The 14,031-nt window shown below is 38.8% G+C and overlaps 2 pseudogenes; one reads left to right on the forward strand and one right to left on the reverse strand.

Moving 5' to 3' along the window:
* The window catches only part of LOC140517843 (zinc finger protein SNAI1-like), a 39,053-nt pseudogene continuing 25,022 nt past the window's right edge, over nt 1-14,031 (reverse strand).
* On the forward strand, nt 5,095-11,377 carry LOC140517235 (WD repeat-containing protein 74 pseudogene; annotated as a pseudogene).

Raw genomic sequence — 14,031 nt, forward strand, 5'->3', positions numbered from 1 at the left:
AATATTGATAAACCTTTGGTCAATTTGATTAGAAAAAGAAAGAGGAAAACTAAATTACCAATATCAGGAATGAAAAAGGTGAACACACCTTCAATGAGGAGAAAATTAAAACAATAATTAAAAATTACTTTGCCCAACTTTATGCCCATAAATTCAACAATCTAAATGAGATGGATGATTATTTTAAAAAATATAAATTGCCCAGATGAACAGAAGAGGACGTTGAATACTTAAATAACCCCATCTCAGAAAAAGAAATTGAACAAGCCATCAATGGACTCCCTAGGAAAAAGTCTCCAGGGTCAGATGGATTTAGAAGTGAATTCCATCAAACATTTAAACAACAGTTAATTCCAATACTATATAAACAATTTGGGAAATTTGGGAAGGAAGGAGTCCTTCCAAATTCTTTTCATGATACAAATATGGTTCTGATACCCAAACCAGGAAGAGCCAAAAGAGAAAAAGAAATTATAGACCAATATCTCTAATTAATATAGATGCAAAAATTTTAAATAAGATTTTAGCAAAAAGAATACAGCACCTTATGACAGGAAAAATACATTATGATCAGATAGGATTTATACCAGGAATGCAGAGATGGTTTGATATTATGAAAAATATTAACATTATTGATCATATCAACAACAAAACAAACAGAAAAAACATGGTTATCTCAATAGGTGCAGAAAAAGCTTTTGACAAAATGCAACAACCATTCCTATTGAAAACACTGGAAAACATAGGAATGAATTGAAATTTCCATAAAATGATAAGCAGTATCTTCCCAAAACTGTCAGCAAGCATTATATGCAATGGGGATAAGCTAGATGCATGTTCAATAAGATCAGGAGTAAAACAAGGATTTCCGTTAATACCACTATTATTCAATATGGTACTAGAAATGCTAGCTGTAGCAATAAGAGAAGAAAAAGAAATTGAAGGAATTAGAACAGGCAAGGAAGAAACTAAGTTATCACTCTTTGCAAATGATATAATGATGTACTTAAAGAACCCCAGAGAATCAAGTAAAAAACTGCTTGAAATAATAAACAACTTTGGCAAAGTTGCAGGTTACAAAATAAACCCTTACAAATCATCAGCATTTCTATATATTACTAACAAAGCCCAACAGCAGGAGATAGAGAAATCCCATTTAAAACTAAGTTAGACACTATAAAATATCTGGGAGTCTACCTGCCAAAACAAATGCAGGGACTATATGAACACAGTTACAAAACACTTTTTGCACAAATAAAGTCAGATCTAAGTAAGTGGAAAAACATCAGCTGCTCGTGGCTAGGCTGAACTAATATAATAAAAATGACAATTCTGCCTAAATTAATTTACTAATTCAGTGCCATACCAATCAAACTATCAGATAATTATTTTCTAGAGCTAGAAAAAATATCAAAATTCATCTGGAAAAACAAAAGGTCCAGAATATCAAGGGAACTAGTGAAAAGAAATGCTAGGGAAGGTGGCCTAGCCCTACCAGATCTCAAATTGTATTATAAAGCAGAAATTATCAAAAACCACTTGGTACTGGCTAAGAAGCAGAAGGGTAGACCAGTGGAATAGATTAGGTACTCAAGAAACAGTAATCAATGACTCTATCACTCTACAATTTGATAAATTCAAAGACCCCAGATTCTGGAATAAGAACTCACTATTTGACAAAAATTGCTGGGAAAACTGGATAATAATGTGGTGGAAACTGGGCATAGACCAATGCCTGACACCATACACAAGAATAAAGTCCAAATGGGTACATGATCTAGGTATAAAGATTGATACTATAAACAAATTAGTGGAGCAAGGAATAGTGTATCTATCAGATTTATGAAGAATGGAGAAATATTTGACTAAACAAGAAATAGAAAACATTATGAAGTGCAAAATGGATAATTTTGATCACATTAAATTGAAAAGTTTTTGCACAAACAAACCAAATGCAACCAAGATTAAGAGGGAAGCAGAAAACTGGGAAAGAATTTGTGCAACTAGTGTCTGTGATAAAGGCATCATTTCTAAAATATATAGAGAACTGAGTTAAATATACAAGAATACAAGTCATTCCTCAAATGATAAATGGTCAAAGGATATGAACAGGCAATTTTCAGAGGAAGAAATTAAAGCTATCTCTAGTCATATGAAGAAATGCTCTAAATCACTACTGATTAGTGAGATGCAAATCAAAACAACTCTGAGATACCACATCACACCTATCAGATTGGTTAACATGACAAAGCAGGAAGATGATAAATGTTAGAGAAAATTTGGGAGAGTTGGAACACTAATTCATTGTTGGTAGAGCTGTGATTTGATCCAACCATTCTGGAGAGCAATTTAGAACTATGCCCAAAGGGTTACAAAAAATGTGCATACCCTTTGACCCAGCCATATTGCTTCTTGGACTGTATTCCAAGCAATCAGAAAAATGGGAAAGGATCCCACATGTACAAAAATATTTATAGCAGCTCTCTTTGTGGTGGCCAAAAACTGGAATATCAAGGATCAATTGGGGAATGGTTGAATAAATTGTGGTATATGAATATAATGGAATACTATTTGCTATAAGAAATGCTGAACAGAGAGACTTCAGAGAGGCACAACTTTGTACACAGCATCAACCACAGTGTGAGAGGAATTTTTCTGGTTGACTTAGTACTTCGTTGAAATGCAAGGACTTAAAAAATTCCCAATGAACTCTTGAGTTTTAATACTTCTATGCAACATGATTGAGGTGAAAATGTATTTAATAAAAATGTATGTGTAGAAACTATATAAAATTGTATGCCATCTCAGAGAGGAAGTGGGAAGAGAGGAGGGAAGGAGGGTAAAAAATCTAAGATACATGGAAGTGATTGTAGAACACTGAAAACAAATAAAATACTTTAATTACAAGAAAAAATATATATGTCATTGGAGGAGCCCCAAGCAGCCACAGAAGCAGCATGCACAGTGGCAGGAGCTGTTTCTGGAGCTCTATCCCCACATATTGGGGGAAAGATTGAGTTGCTAACAGAACAGCCCCCATCACCACTGGAGGCAAGGAACTACCATGACAAAGAGATCAAACATCATGTATATGTCTGAGGAAAGGAGCAAAAACTGGAAAAAAATCAGACAATAGAATATTACTTTGGGGACAAGAAAGAACAAAATATACAAACTGAAGAAGGCAACAAAGTTACAGCTCCTACCTCTAAAGCCACCTAGAAAAATGTAAATTGATCTCAGACTTTGGAAGACCTCAAAAAGGAGATTGAAAATAAGAGAACTATAAGAAAAATTGGAAAGGGAAATGTGATGCAAGAAAATCATGAAAACTGAGTCTACTGCTTCCTAAACATGACCCTAAAAAATCCTAAAGAAAATAAAACCTCAAAAAATGACTAACCCAAATGGCAGAAGACATCCAAAAAGCCAATGAGGAGAAGAGTGCCTTAAAAAGGAGAATTGGTATGATGAAAAAGGAGATCCAAAAGCTCACTGAAGAAAATCATTTCTTAAAAATTAGAACGGAGCAGATGGAATCTCATGATGTTATGAAAAATCATGAAATTATGAAATAAAACCAAAAGAATGAAAAAATAGCAGACAATATGAAATAACTCATTGGAAAAACATCTGATCTGGAAAATAGATCAAGCAGAGACAATTTAAAAATTATTGGACTACTTGAAAGCCATGATAAAAAAACTGCCTAGACATTATCTTTTAAGAAATTATCAAGGAAAATTCCCCTGATATTGTACAACCAGAGGGCAAAAGAGAAATTGAAAAAATTCATTGATCATCTCCTGAAAGAGATCCCAAAAGGAAAATTCCTAGGAATACTGTAGCCAAATTCCAGAGCTCCCAGGTGAAGAACAAAAATATTGCAAGCACTCAGAAAGAAACAATTTGAGTATTGTGGCAATACAATCCATATAAGAGACCAGAGATGAATAGAAAATTTGACTTTCAAATACAAGAATCAAGAGAAACATGAAAAGATAAACAGAAAAGAGAAATCATAAAGGACTTACTCAAGTTCAACTGTTGACATTCCTACATGGAAAGATATTTGTAACTCGAAAGTTTTCTCAGTATTGGGGTAGAAGGAGGAGGAAGGAACAGGAGGAGGTACTTATGAAGTCATGACATCTAAAAAATATACCCTGTCCCATCCTTTCCACCTGGCTGCTGGGGACCAAAAGCGGGTCTAACAGCAGGAGGCTATGAAGCACCCTGGCTGGTAGGAGGGGAGGGAGCTCTATTAGAGTCATTATCACGTGGCTGCCAGGGGTGGGGCGTCCTGGGCAGCAGGCCAATGAGCAGGACTGCTTCCTGGTAATTGGGGCAAACTGAATAGTGAGGAAGAGCACCTCCCCCACCTGCAGCTGCTGCTGCTGCCCACGCACCTCACCCCCAGAGTGCCGGCAGTGAGGCACGTGGTCCTTCAACTTGTTGAAGGCCAAGAACTACATACAAGAACTAGAAGGGGAGCTCACCTGAGCCCCTCTCCCGTCCCTGTTGCCCTGGGGCCTTTTCTCCAGCACAGGTGCATCAAGAAGGGAGGGTAATCAGATCCCAACCCCCATTCCCCAGCCTCCAACCCCCTCCCAGCCCTCCTGGCTCCTACCAAACCTCCCCTGGCTCTCTTCTCGCCAGCAGAGACCGCAGGTGCTGTGTGCCCACCTGGGGCTTCCTGAATTACACCAGAATCCCTTGGAGACTCAGACACCCGATCTGTCAATGCCCATGGTTGGAGCCATTTTAAAACTCCCCTCTCTCCCCACACTAGCAGTAGGATAACTTGGGCAATTGCAGAATTTTCTGGAAGGTTCAAGAGAAATGGAAATTAAAACAATCCTGAGGTAGTACCTCCTACGTATCAGATTGGGTAAAAGGAAAGAAAAGGAGAATGGTAAATGCTGGAGGGGGGCTGGTTACATGGGAAAATTGAGACACTAATATATCGTTTGTGGACCCAAGAATTGATTCAACCATTATGTAGAGCAATTTGGAACTATGCCCAAATATTTATAACAGCTCTTTCCTGGTGGCGTAGAAGTGGAAATAGAGAGGACGCCCATAGATCGGGAAATGGCTGAACAATTTGTGGTATATGCTATTTTGATATACTAATGCATTGTGAGTGGAGTTCTAAATCTGTACGACCATTTTGGAAAGTAATTTGGAATCAAGAAAATAGTGTCCATACTCTTTCACCCAGAGATTCCAGGACTAGGCTTTGACCCCAAGAAGGTCACAGGGAAGAAAAAAGTCCCCATATAGACTAAAATATGTACAAAGAATAGAAACAAGGAGGTACTTATCAATTGTAGAACTCCAGTAACAATGCACTAGTATTCCTGTGTTCCTATAACACTTCAATACTGACAATTTCCAGTTTTTGGTTATATTTGTCAGTTTACTGGATGCAAAGCAAAACCTGAGTGTTGTTTTAATATGAATTTTTCTTATTCTTATTGTTTTGGAGCATTCTTTCATATGGTTTTTAATAGTTTGTGGTTCTTTTGAAAATTGTTACTATCTTACTTATCTTGGAAAATAGCTTTTGAAAAAAATTATATTTTTACCCCTTTATCTGCTTCCTTTCTTATCCTTGATGCATTAATTTTGTGTGGAAGTTCTTCCATTATATGTTGAAAGTTATGTCTTTTATTTTTGTAATAGTTCTGGTCTCTGGTTTAGTTAGCAATACATCAGCCATCCATGTCCGTAAGAGGTATATGATTTGCTTTTCTTCTAATTTTTTTATTATTATTATTATTATGAATTATTAAATTCAGGTCACATGTCTAACTGTTGCTGTTTCCCTCCTAGCCTGATGTTTTTGTTTCCTTTGCCTCATTAAAGGGGCCATGCCCTGGCTGCTTCTTAAACAGGCCTATTCAATGAATGGGTGCTACCTCATCCTAAGTGAATATCTGCATAGACCTTGGCCTAAAAAGGATAAGGTCTCCCAGTGCATCCTGGGTCATCTGCAGCCATCCTGATGAATATCAGGTCACTGGATTCAGATGACTCTGGAGGAGAAGTGAGGCTGGTAACCTGCACAGCCCTCCCTCACTCAAAACAAAGTCAAGTGCACGTCATGTCATTTCTCTGATGGCATGGTGTTTTTCAGTAACGAAGGACAAACATTTTGATATAAGAAATGATGAACTACATGCTCTTAGAAAAACCTGGAGACTTACATGAGCTGATTCAAATTGAAATGAGTAGAACCTGGAGAACACTGTACACACTAACAACAATATGGAAGATGATCGCCTGTGAATGACTTAGCTATTTTCGCAATGTAATGATCCAAGACAATTCTGAAGGACCTCTCCTGAAAAATGCTTTCCATCTACAGAGAAAGAACTGATCAAATCTATATACATATCAAAGCATCCTTTTTTAACTTTATTTTTCTTGGGGTTTTATTTCGGTCTGTGTTTTCTTTTACAACATGAGTAATATGGGCATATAGTTTGTGTGATTTAATATGTATCAATAACCTATATCAAATTGCTTACCTTCTCATTGAGCGATGGAGGGAGAGGAGAGAATTTTGAACTCGGTTTTGAAAACAAATGTTGAAAATGTTTTTACATGTAATTAGAGGACAACAAAATGTTAAGTTAAAAAAAGACTTAAAGGATCAGTTCATTTTTATCCTCACAAGAACTTTGCAAATGAAGTGCTATTATTATCCCTCTTCTACATGATTCCCATTTCACAGAAGAGGATACTGAGCTTGTATATAGAGCTTGTGACTGGCTCAGTCTCACAGCTAGTAAGTTTTTGAGGCTAGATTTGAACTTTGATTTTCCTCGCTCCCAATAAAACACTTTATCCAGTGTAACGCCCACTTGCCAAAACTCAAAGTGAATCACCTTTATTCCCCAAACATGAATTATATCATTATTCTGGGCAAGGCTCTATACTATGTGCAAGGAATACAAATCCTAAAGGAAAACTGTGTTCACCTCCTTCAAAGAGTTTCATTCACTGAGAGGACACATCTGTACACTGAGAAGCATGAACAAGGAAATTTGAGGAAGGACAAAAGACTAAAGACCTTGTGGGTATCAGACAAACTTCATGAAGGAAATGTAATAGGACTGAAAAGGAGGAAACAGTGAAAGATCAAATTGTTACAAGAAACTGGTACCATAGTCAAGGAAGTAATGAGAAGAACCTGACCTGTGGTAGTGGATGCTGTGGCTGCACAAGTAGGAAAATTGGGACAGATGTGGGAGGTTAGGAGATCTTTAGAGATCACCTTGTCATATCACCTCATTCTACAGTGATGTTTTAGAGGCAGCTACTCAGAGATCATCTAGGTAAAAAGCCTTAGTTTACAAGGGAAGGAATTGAGGCCCATTGGGTTAAATGGTTTGCCCTAGATAGGTTACAGAGGGTATGGATTCCAACCTAGGTGCTCTGTCTCCAAATCCAATGGTCTCTTCCATCATACTATATTATCCCCTATATAGGCAAGGTTCAGAGAGCAAAATATATAAGAATCCAGTTTTCTGAAATGCTTTTTGCATAATTCAGAATGAATGAAGAGAAGACCACTCTCCATAAGCAACACAGCCTTTAAAACTACATGTGATGCTCTTGTGGCAGCCCAATAATGGCACTTGCCACTTGTTTATAAATGTCTTCTGGGTGGGGCCTGACTCAGAACAGTCTCCTAGTAATTTAGTTTTAAGATTAGAACTACTCATAATTTAATAATTTACAAGAAAGAAAATTATATATCTATTCATACATACATGCATACATATACACTATGTAGATTAATATATACACGTTTATATTATGTATTGTATGTCTATATACATGTGTGAACATGTATGCATGATCATTTGCATATTTTTTAATCCCTCCCTCCAAGCTAGGCTAGTTTTTCCTCAAAAGGTATTGAAACATTTCTTAAGATTCAGATATATATGGGGACTAAAGTCTCAATCAGTTGAAATCACTCTTTTATCACATGATTTGAAAGCAAGCACAAGGAACTCCATGGATGTTCTCATGCTTGGTTGAAGATGAGTCTTTCTAACTTCAGGACCACCACTCCATCCACTGAGGGCTACCTTGATGCCCCCTCAGGAATAGCTCTAGGGCAAACTTATTTTAGGCTAAGGAAGATAATAGTGGCAAACCTTGGCAGACTGATATTTCAGGAAATCCCCATGTCCAGAGTCTAATTCTGCCATGCTAGATTGGGAGGCTTTAGCAGCTGCTCTGGAATTCTAGCAGGGGAAACAGGCTTGCAGGTACCAAATACTCCAAAAGTCATTATACATGAGCACGAAAGAGTGACGAAGACCTAGGAGACTCTGATCTTGAAAAGGCTCACCTTAGATGTGTCTTGAAGATAGTTTGTGTTCCAGAAGACACAACTACTGTGGTAGATGCTTTGTCTCACAGCTCAGACGCCTAAGACCTTGAGAGATAGCGTTAAGACAAACCTTTTGCTTTTGTCAGGCGTTCATGTTTTGCTGGCAGAACTTAGATCACTTCTTATCATCACAAGGGCTAGTCCCTGAGTCACCTTAGTGTCTCAGAAATGACGAGGTGGAAAGCCAATAGAGTATTGGACTTAGGAAGACTCAAGGCCAAATCCTGCCTTTGACACTTCCTAGCAGTGACATCCTGAGCAAGTCATTCTGCCCCAGTTAGCTCATCTGTAAAATGAGGATAATGATAGCCCCTAATTCACAGGGGTTGTTGTGAGGATCACATGAGAAAACATGGAAAGTGCATCCCATGGCTTCAAGTGCTATAGAAATGCTAGCTCTTATTATTCTTATTCAAGAAAGCTACTGACATTGCTTTCTCTGAATGAAAACGCTATTGGGAAAGCTCAAGGAGGGTATACATCTTGGGTCATGGAAATGCACTATGAAACACAAGTTTATTCTGGTGTTCAGAAGCAAAAAGATCAGTTAAGGCCAGTAGAATACAGTGCTTAAAATGATGGACTTGGTAACAGGAAAGTCTTTTTACGTAGATCCTGTTTCTGGTGCCAGCTTAGTGACTTTTGGATAATTACTTAACCTCTCAGAACCTCAGATCTTATATTGATAAAATATAATACACAGGGCTATTGCAGGACTCCAGTGAAATAAGACAAGGTATTCCAAAAGTCTTAATACAGTTTAATTGGAAAAATCCTAAGAATTTGGGGATACTCTGTGAAGTACCACATAAATGTGACCTAATTGATATTAATTGGGTGTGTGTTATTCCCTCCTTAAGCCAAATCTGAGGACAGTGTGGGTCACATTCCTTCTCATCTCCTCCCTTCCCCTCCATTGTTAAAGCCCTTTCTTGCCTCTTTTATGTGGGATGACTTACTACATTCTACCTCTCCCTTTCTCTTTCTCCCAGCACATTACTCTCAACCCTTAATTTCATTTTTTAAGTATCCTCCCTCCATAGTCACCTTATCCTGTGCTCTCTATATAAACATACACTCATACATACATATACATCCACATATATATTCATATACACACATACACATATACAGTATACACATGCATACATAAACATACTCCAATAACACACCTACATGTATATACATACATGCATATGTGTGCATGTATATATGTGTACACACACAAACATAGATATATGTATGCGCACACGCACACACATATTCCCTCTAACTACCCTAACATTGAGAAAGGTCTCATGGATTTCCAAATCTTTGTCTTCTCTGTGTCTCTCCCAGAGAATCATCCTTGGTATCAGAGAATGAAGAAGGGAGAAAAGCAGCTGAGAAAAGCCAGTCCACATCTCAATGGAATCTGACACCATGTGTAGCAAAGTATTTCTGGAAAACAATTCTTTCCCTTTGACTCATGGATGCATGTTCATTCATGACAGCTAGGTGGTGCAGCGGATAGAGCACTGGGGCTGGAATCAGGAAGGCCTAAGTTCCTTCCTATTGGACATCAGCCACTAGTTGTAAAAGTGCCTAGCACAGAGGTTGGCACATAGTGGCTACAATATAAATATTGCCTGTTCTGTATTGTTATTCAGCTTCCCAGGAGAACTAGAACAAACTTTTTTGTCAGACGAAAGTGTGCATTTTATGGCTCTTTTCAGGAGGGTTATAAAATGATGTTTGAGGATAGAGCTCATTTTATCAGTATGCAGTATCCTTAGAAGCAGAAGAGGTCAGGTGAAAGACATGGACAGAGACACAAAATCTTTCAGGCATCAGAGCCGCACCGACCCTCCCCTCATCTGAATTTACTGCTTTGCCTGCCCATGACAGGGTTCAAAATGTGTCCTCTGTCAGTAAACGTGCCTGTGGGTTCACTTTCTATTTCTTTATGGTATATTTGGGGAGTGGGAGCAGTTGTTTGTGCCACTGCTCTGGACCGGGAATTTCTTTTTTTAATTTCCATTTTGTTGGGATCCTCTTAAAAGCAGAAGCTTCATCTTCAACGACTGTTAAGTTCCCAATTCAAAAGAGCAGGTACTAGGGAGGCAGCTGTCATTTCCCTGGAAGGTATCCTGCCTTGTCTTCTCTGTTCTCTGGGCTCCCTTTGGGTCCTAACATACCATGATATCATGAGGAAGTTTCCCTTATCTTCCTCTGTGTTGCCTTCCGTCGTAAGTCAAAGTGCTCAGTGTGGGTCCCAGTGTGTGTAGGATGTGCTTAGAGCCTGATTGACCCCACATAGAGGACAATGGTGGAATGGAGAATTCACTGAAGGTATGAGACCTCCAGCCAGGATCCCAGGAGCAGGTAATCAGAACCAAGAATGTCCAGAATGTGTTAGGACATATATTTCCTCCCAAGGTCACAGAAAAATGTTACATGCACAGACATCCCCCCTCAACAGCAGTGGTCTGTGCCAGAAATTACCTATGATGGTAATGACCCTCACTTTAGGGGCCAACTCTCTGGTGATGGGGAACACCCATGGGTACCTAGAAGAAATTGACCTTTGGCAAGGGTGCCTAGTGTGCTGCTTAAACGATCAGGCAGGCAGCATTTCAGGGACTGCAGTGCCAGTCAACTCAGGGAATTCTTGCTTCCTGTAAATTGGACCCAGTTCTGCTGGCACATCAACATTGGGAAATTCTGGGATTGGAGCAGAAGGTTTATCTACAATCACTGTTGAATGGTCTCATCTTGTCAGTCAGGGACAGCTGGGAGGATGAGCCCAGGGAGCATGTTCAATTATCCTTTGAAGAAACAGAAACTGATGAATTATGGGATTCCTTGCAACTCATGGTTACTAGGGCCAAGAGGAAATAGAGATGCCTGGGGGCCCAGCCTGGGGAGAAGGAGAAGCAACAGTAGCTGGGCATCCCCTCACCTCTTTTGCCACCCCCTTGAATATAAAAGAAGTCACCACCACCAATTCCATCTTATTTTTCAATGAACAAGCAGTTGCTTTGTCTCCTTGTTGTGGTTCAGGCATGTCTTACACTTTGTAACCCCATTTAAGGTCTTGTTGGCAAAAATAGTGAACTGGTTAGCTTTTTTCTTCTCCAGCTCTTCTTTCAGATGAGGAAACTGAGGCAAACAGGGTGAGTCACTTGCTCAAGATCACACAGCTAGTAGGTATCTGAGGCCAGATTTGAACTTAAGGAAGATGAGTCTTCCTCACTCCAGGACTGGTCCTCTAATCAGTGCACCCTCTGCCTGTCCCACTTTCCTTTTATTTACCCTCAATTTAAAAGAAAAAAAAACCGCTTGCTTTAAATATTCATAGTCAATTCAAACCAATTCTGACAGTACCCTTGTCCAAAAGTGTCTCGTATGTTCTGCTTTTAGAATCCACTCTGCCTTCTTGGACAAAGAGAAGTCTTAGTGAAGAAACTCCCTTTACTCATCTAAACAACCTTCAACAAAGAATAGTCTTGGAGGATTGCCTGTACAATGAAGAAGTGGCTATCCCTGAATTAGACAGCCAGTGTAGTAGAGGTGGTACTTGAACCTGGCTCTTGAAGACTCTTAGGCCAGCTTTGTAGCCAGAACTATACTATTCCGCTAACGCTGGCTGAAATAAATGGAAGAAAGAACAGCCATGCCAGTTGGAGCTTGTAGCAGAAACAGGGATTTGAGAAAGTATTTCAACAGTCCAAGCACCCAGGAAAGAAACAAGGAAAGGAAGAATGCACTTGCTCCAGCTCATCCTGAGGCCCAAGAATTCCCTCCCCCACCACCTCTGACCCTTCAATTTCAACCATTTTTGAAAGTCTAATTCAAGTGCTCCCTTGAATTAGAATTCTTCCCTGATCTCCCTGTCAGTAGCAATCTTCCTCCATAGAACTCACATTTAGGATCTTGAACCTCTCAATATTATCTTGTGATATCATGGATAGCTACCTGTCAAACCAGTGCTAGACTGTGGACCTCATGAGGATAGGGGCCCTGTGACTTAAGAAACTTTGGCCCTCCTCAGGAGCAGAGTGCTCTCCAGGTGTTAGACACCTAATAACATCAGTTGGATTGCCTCAAGTCCAGATGATGAATAAAGGCGGGGATTAGGCAGCTGGCTGGCCCTTTGGATATATGGAGTCCCAGACAGGAAGAAGTCAGGAGGACCTCAGTTCAAATGTGGGCTCAAGACATTCAGTTGTTTGATCCTGAGCAAGTCACTTAACCCTGTTTGCATCTGTTCCTTTTCTGTAGAACAAGCTAGAGAAGGAAATGGCAAACCACTCCTATATCTTTACCAGAAAATTTCAGAGGGGGAAATGGAGAGTCAAACATGAATCAAATGACTCAAGAAGAACAAAACAGCAAAAACAGGCAACAAGGATAGCTTCTCTGGACATGGCCACACCTCTGCCCTCAACTGAACAACTGAAAATAAATAAGTGGTCACACTACTGTATTAGAGACATTATACTTCAAAGCCTCCCTCCCAAGAAAAAAGCTATTTAGTTAATATTTGGTGCCAGTTTTATAGCTCTAGTTCTTGGAAATAGGACTAAAACATGCCATACAGGACAACTATGTTATACTAGGACTTTTCTGATGTATTTCATATATTTTTCTGGACACAATATATCCAAACCTTATTGTCAGAAGCAAAATCAACAAAACTCTCATTAAGAAAAGTTTCCCCTTGGAGCACAAAAATTTGGAAAATGAGAACGTACAATACATCATGATTGGTAGGGTCTGACCTAAGTAGAGTCAAAATAGAAACTCTCTGTGTGATAAATAACATGGACAAATATTTTAACTTTTCAATCTCAGTTTCCTCAGCTAAATAAATGAGAAGTAAAATAGCTTCCTCTTGTAATCATAATGGTATGATGAGGATCAAATTACACAAGATGATAATACCTTTAATGGATTTTGTGAATAACAAAAGATTAAATAATAGAAAGGTATTATTAAGTCATCAGTATTTGAGGGACAGGCACTAGAAGACCCCAGATGTTTCAATCTGTCACCTCACTCTCACCCTTCATTCACTATATATTGCCAGAATCATCCTTGTTGAATTCATCTTGCAAATTCCTTAGGTTGACAACAGTAATATATTAATAACCATTAAGATAATGGAAGAAATTAATGTAGGATTGCTTCAGAATACAGAAGGGATACATTAAAACCCTTGGGTTTGAGTAAAGCTTTGAGCAAAGGTTGGAAAGATGATTCGGAGAAAGTAGGACAAAGTGGAGTCTGGAAATCATAGGGCATTCTGGGTACCCTCTTGGGAAAATGCTAAAAGGAAAATGAAAGGATACCAAAATCATAGAATGCTTAATTACAACACCAAATTTCTTAGGAATACCTGGACTGTTTAATCAACTCTTTTGTCCTCTTCAAGGTCAGCCATATTAAAGGAACACACATTTAAATACTACCCTATTTTACCTAAATCAAGGATCCCCACCTTAAGGAACACTTAGAAGAAAAAATCTTTCTTGGGACCATTCCAAAGAGGGTAGAATAATGTCCCCCTCCAGAGTTAGAATGAAATGCCACAATAGGAACAATCCTATACTGAAATATACACAAAATACATG

Source organism: Notamacropus eugenii, chromosome 1, assembly GCF_028372415.1.
Source record: "Notamacropus eugenii isolate mMacEug1 chromosome 1, mMacEug1.pri_v2, whole genome shotgun sequence".
NCBI lineage: Eukaryota > Metazoa > Chordata > Mammalia > Diprotodontia > Macropodidae > Notamacropus > Notamacropus eugenii.